Source organism: Globicephala melas, chromosome 16, assembly GCF_963455315.2.
Source record: "Globicephala melas chromosome 16, mGloMel1.2, whole genome shotgun sequence".
In the NCBI taxonomy this organism is placed as follows: Eukaryota; Metazoa; Chordata; class Mammalia; order Artiodactyla; family Delphinidae; genus Globicephala; species Globicephala melas.
The window spans coordinates 83,462,008-83,468,213 of NC_083329.1; the positions used below are offsets into that span (position 1 = coordinate 83,462,008).

A 6,206-nucleotide genomic window follows, 5' to 3' on the forward strand; every position below is an offset into this window, starting at 1 on the left:
TAGTGAAGTTGGATGGGCAGCTCAGCCTCTTGAATATGCAATTCCTTGAAAAATTAAAAAACAACCATCCTTCCTTTACTAATCTCGTCGATACAGAAACAGAAATGTGGTTCTAGGGGGAATTCAAAGCCCACCCACCCTTCTTAACGATATTAAAGTCTCCATGTTCTTCTCAGGTCAAGGTATTGGGAAAATAACTGTTCTGCACTCAAGAAAGAAGAAAAACTTAGATAGTAATTTCCCTACACCTCTGATAATAGGATATATGCCCCAGAAGCTCTTTAAAGTGCTTACGTCCTTCCTCAGGCCCTTCTGCCAGCAACAGCTGTGTCGTCCACATCCTGAGAACCAAGTCTTTAAATGTGAACATGCAAAGAAATAATTCTAACTTGAGAGTGCCTTGCTACCTGAGACTGAAAAGAAAAATGCTGATAGTAGACAAACTGGATATTTTTATCCACTCAGATGGATTTTCAAAACTAACAAGATTGCCACAAGGTTTTTCCAAAAATTCCTTTGACCAGAATTTAGTCCACAGCCTCCATAAGATTCCATATCAGGGCAAATCTAAATCTGAAAAGTCTTCTCTGCAGATATTAGTAGAAATCTTTATCTTTCACTAAGCAAGTAATCATTCTTGGTCCATCTTCCAGAAACACAGTTCACAGCCTACTCTTTTATATAAACAGATGATTCTGGATTATGCAGTTTTACTGACTCATGGCTAAAATTTTGGAAAGAAGTTATATCTAGTGGCATTTGTATTATTATTCTTTGTCTTTTATTACTAGGGATGGGGGTGGGGAGGCCTCAATCAAGAACCTGGGAGGGAAAGTTACTTTTCCCATATGCATACAATGGAATACTATTCAGAAATAGAAAGGAATTAACCATCAACCATGCAAAAAATGTGGGTGAATCCCACATGTATATTGCTAAGTGAAAGAATTCAGTCTGAGGAGGCTTCACACTGTAGTGCTCCATTTCTGTGACATTCTGGAACAGGTGAATCAGAGATGGTAAACAGGTTATGGTGTGGGGGGTGAATATTCCATGTGATACTTAAGGGATGGATACCTCCCATGAGGCATTAGTCTAAACCCATGGATTTTTACAACCCAACGAGTAAATCATAATATATTCAAATTTAGTTTTTAAATTTTTTAGGATATGGGAGTGTCACAGGATGGAATAGAGAATGTGACAAAGAATCTAACTTGTTTAGAAATGTATGAAAAAAACTCACTGTTGGGTGGCGGGGCAAAAGATATTTGACCTAATTAACTATGGAAAAGACTGGAATCTTGTAGAACAAAGGCAAATTGTGCCATCCATAAATACTGGACTCTGTAAGTTCTTTCCCATGGTGGTAGGAGTTAACAATACTGAAACTACTATATCTGTAATCCAGAATGGAGTAAGCAGTGAATTCAATGGAGGATAAATGGTGGAAATCAGATTTCTTACCGTTGGAGCGGGAGGTTACAGACAAGCAAAGAAGGTTACGATACCCATGTAAAAATGGATAGATTTCATTTCCTCAATTTTAAAAACTTTTGTTCATCAAAAGGTGCTATCCAGAAAGTGAAAACATAGCCTACAGAATGGAACTAAATATTTGTACATGATATATCTGACAAGAGCCTGTTCTTCAGAACACATCAAGAACTTTTACAAATCGTCAACAACAAGAAGACAACCCAATTGTTTGAATAGAAAGGGACTTGAACATACCCTTCTCCAGAAAAGAAATGCAAATGGTCAACAAGCACATAAAAAGATGTGCACAAGAAGAAAGGAAATCCACGAGGTGGAACTATGTCAGAGGAAAGCAAGAACCCATGGAAAGAGCTTTCAGTAGCAAAGCAGGAGTGAACTGAACAACCAAATACTGTTCTGCTGAATTGTAACCAAAAGCTTAGAATAATGATCTGGGTGGAGTGTCCACCCTGTTAAAAATAAATTATATATATATATATATATAGAGAGAGAGAGAGAGAGAGAGAGAGAGAGAGAGAGAGAGTGTTTGTGTGTTTCATGAGAACTGTTGAATGAACTGTGAGGAAGAACTCCAAATAGTTGATGTAGATACTCAGTCATTCATTAAGGGGGTGGGGCTATCTCCCCTGTCCTGAAGTGTGGGGGCCGCATAGTGACTTCATCTTAAAGGAGATACACAGTGCAGACTTAAGGAAAAAGTGATGTCACAGTGGGGGAAACCTTACAAACAGTACCTAAGCCAGGAAGACAAAGTTAACATGAACAGTGATAAGTTGCTTTGATGTATGTTCCCGTGATATAAAGTCATGAGAAAGCACTTAACCTCTGGGATCTGCTTCCTCAAAACCCATGAGTCTATTCTAATCACAAGAAAAACAGCAAGTAAATCTCAGTGTGGGACAGGCTACAAAATACCTAACTGTCTCCTCCTGAACACTGTCTAGGTCACTGAGAGAAGGATAGTGTAAGAAAATGTCAAAGCCAAAGAGATCCGAAAGTGACATGATGAGTCAATGCCATGTGATACCCTGGATGTGATCCTAGGGCAGAAAAACAGAGAATAAAAGGAACCTGAATAAAATATAGTTTTAGTTCATAGTAAGGTATCCATATTTGTTCATTGATTGTGACAGTTCTGTAGAAAGCTAGAATGAGAGGTGAAATTAAAAGTTAAATAAGAACAAGCTACTGCATCAACCTGTAAATCTAGAATAAAAGGGTGATTTCCTCATAACACACAAACAAAATTAACCCTCAGGTATGGAAAATACAAGCAGACCCATTAACCATCCTATGACCCTTTCTCCCTGATCATTTCCAAAGAAGATAAAATACTGAAGCATAAATTAATACAATTTTTAATTTACCTACTCTTGGCTATTACTATAGAGAGTCTAATAATATTGGGGTCTGTTGAAAAACGTGTTTGCCACGTTGAAAAATTGTGCAATGAAGGATACATATGCCAGTATAATTATAAAATGGTGTATTCATAAATGTGCTAGTCTCCTTTGGAATGCTGACATTTGGTGGTTCACAATCTCCTACTTCCTAATTTTCACTAGAAATTAAGGTTATAAAGGGTAAGAATTCTAATATATTTACATGAACTGTTGGGAATAATAAGGGTGAAGTAAAAACTGTGTTCAAAATATGCAAAGAAAATAAATTGGTTTTTGGTAAGGAAGGGTAAAAAAGGTATTATGGATGTGGTTTTGGTGAGGTGAAAGAACAGGTTGTTTTTGCCCTAAAATAATTTAGAGGTTGTGTCAGTGTTCCAGAATGCATAAGAGGGATTAGGGACAAGAGCCTGAATGGGAAAATAAAGTTGTAACAGGTCTGTGGAAAAGAGAGAAACTTGTATGATCAAGCCGGCTAAGATTGAATAAACTTATTTATAAGGTTTGTTTGTTTGTTTTTAATAAGGCCAACAGTGTAGGATGGAAAACTAGAATTTGCTTTATCTCTGTCAAAATGACAAAGTTTCTTGTATTATCAGTCTGTTTTAATAAGAGATTGGAAAAGATTTTTCTTTACCCTTTGAGTAATCTGCCTAGGAAACAACTATTTTGTGTCTTAAAGTAGTTTCCTGTACTTCCTGTTGTCTTTATCGTGTCTTTGGTTAGTCAACAAAATCAAGAATTCTCTGTATTGAAAGAGATATGGTTTTTGGTTTTTGTTCTTTTACAAACATATAACTTTTTTTTTGCCTTTGAAATATTTTATTGTCACTTTGGTTAAATAGATAAGAAGGATTGTTTCATAGTGATCTGTAATTCTATTTAATTAAATGTTCAAACATTTTGACATTTTGGACAACATCCTGAATCAATTTCTAAATAAAGTTTTATTGACTTTGAACTGACTGAGATTTCCCAGAGGGCTCCTGGAAAATCTCAAAGGATTTCTTCTCACACCTTGTAAAAAGATAGATGTTAAACTAATTAGGTTTATTTGATATACTAAATTACACAGAAAGCACTGTCAAACAAGAAGCAGTGTTTATGAAGGAGGATGATGGAGGTGAAGGTACACGTTACCCGGGAGGAAATTAAGAAGGAGCCAGAGAAGCCCATCCATAAAGAGAAGACATTCCTGCTGCTGCTGTGTGTCTTCACCACCAGTAACTTCTCCCACCACGGAATGGACACGTTCTCCTGCAGAAATGTACAATCCAGTGAGCTACAGAGCTACACTTGGTTGAATGCAACCTTGAAAGAACTGACTCGTTTAGTAAAAGAAGTCTACCCAGGAGCTAGAAAGGGTACATAGATCAATTTTGCAACTGTTTTATGGAACTTAAAAGATTCAGGTGTCAAATAAGAAGACTGGCAGCACCATGTCTAGGAGAAAGAAGACTGATGATTCTGTAACCCTGCAGTCTCAGAAGTTCCCTGTAGGAGATCACTTTGACATAACAATCACCCCTCTAAATGGGGCACTTCCTCCTTCTGACTATATGCAACCCTATTAAATTTTATTTAAAATTTCTTATGAAAAAAAGGAATGTTTAATCTTCTTTAGTTTATATTTTTATGGATATATGCTATTGTTTCCAAAATTGTATAAATTTCCTAGAAATATGTCAATGTCTTTGTTGTCCATGAAATGTCCAGTTATAATGTAATTAGTCATAATTCCAGTTATTATCTTAAAATGTTATGTCACTGAAACAATCAAATTTCCTAGTCAGTTGCATTAAAGTGAACTCTCATCAGGTCTTTAATCCTGACCATCTTAAGCCTTTTGTCATTCATAGTTATCCTTCTACTCTGATGCTTTCTGAAAGCTCTTACAGTCAGTTACACACAAATGTGCTTCATCATCAACAAAAAAGGAAAGATTTAGTGGAGACGTTGATGTGTTGCTGAACTGCTGACCCCAAATCAAGCAAAATAAGAGTGAATTACATGTGACTGAATGAACTGATAAAGATGATTATAATTTTTCTAAACTTTTGTTTGAAACATGCTGGTTCTTTAATGACATATTCCAGATTAAGAAACCATCTTGCCCTTTTTTTAACAAGCTATCTATAACTTGCAACAGTTTAATACATTAAGCCTTTGTAAATTAAAAATAATATACATTTATCTTTTCTCTCTCCCTGATCCCTCTGGAATTTAGCAACTATTACTGAATACAGTTCACCCTTGAGTAACATGGGTTTGAACTGCATGGGTTCACTTATATGCAGATATTTCTTTCCCTTGTAAATATTACAGTACCACACGACCTGGGGTTTGTTGAATCCAAGGGTTCAGAACTGCAGATATGTTTTCCTTTATTCATCCATCCATTTCCAAATATTTGCCAAGTGCTCACTAGAGATTGGCACTGAGCTTAGTCAGTGGAGATGCTGTAATGAAAAGAAGGAATGTGCTCATTGTCCTAAGGGAAAATGCATGGTGGGAAGCAGACATTAAACAAGTAATAACAGTAAGAACCATATACATCAAATGGGATAACTGCTATAGTGGACTGACAGATACACACTAGTAAATATAAAATAGACAACAAGGACCTACTGTATAGCACAGGGAACATAATGTATATATAACTGAATCATTTTGCTGTACACCTGAAACACAACATTGTAAATCAACTAAACTTCAATTTTTAAAAGTGCAGGTTGTTAAAAGGGCAGTCTTGAGTCACTCTTTAGTGATTTAACCTCTTAGACATAACTCGTTGAATGGAAAGGAAGGAATCCAAGCCACGTAGATCACTTAGAGTGTATGCTGGTCATTCTTCTTTTGCCTCTGCCCCATCTCTTATCTCCTTACCCTGCAATTCTGTTCCTTTTTTATCCTTCCCTGTCCTGCTCTGTGTCCAGGGGGCTGACCAGTATCAACTTACTGGGATTCCCTTGCCCTCTGGCTGCCAGTGGGTCTGGAGTATGGAGCACAGAGGTCTAGATGTTACTTTGTTCTCTCTCTGCCTCATCACTGTGGATTTTTCAGTGGATGGGTCTGTCTTTAACTACAGCTCTTTTGGGGAAAAACCTCACCCTCCGGTCTTCCCTCTTCTTTCTCCCTCTGACCTAGTGACGATAGAAACCTCCTCCTGTTGCTAGATCTTGGGTGCCTTAATCTCCATTACTGGTTCTTTAATTTTTTCCTCCATCACTCTCAAACTGCCCTTAATTAAATTCTGCTGAAAAATAACAGCCAAGTAAGCCCTCTGTTTTCTGCTGAGGCTCTGAA

General features: G+C 36.9%; 1 pseudogene; it reads left to right on the top strand.

Annotated features, from left to right (window-relative positions):
* The first annotated feature begins 4,017 nt into the window (after positions 1-4,017).
* LOC132593649 (histone deacetylase complex subunit SAP18 pseudogene) lies at positions 4,018-4,474 on the top strand (annotated as a pseudogene).
* The last annotated feature ends 1,732 nt before the right edge of the window (positions 4,475-6,206 follow it).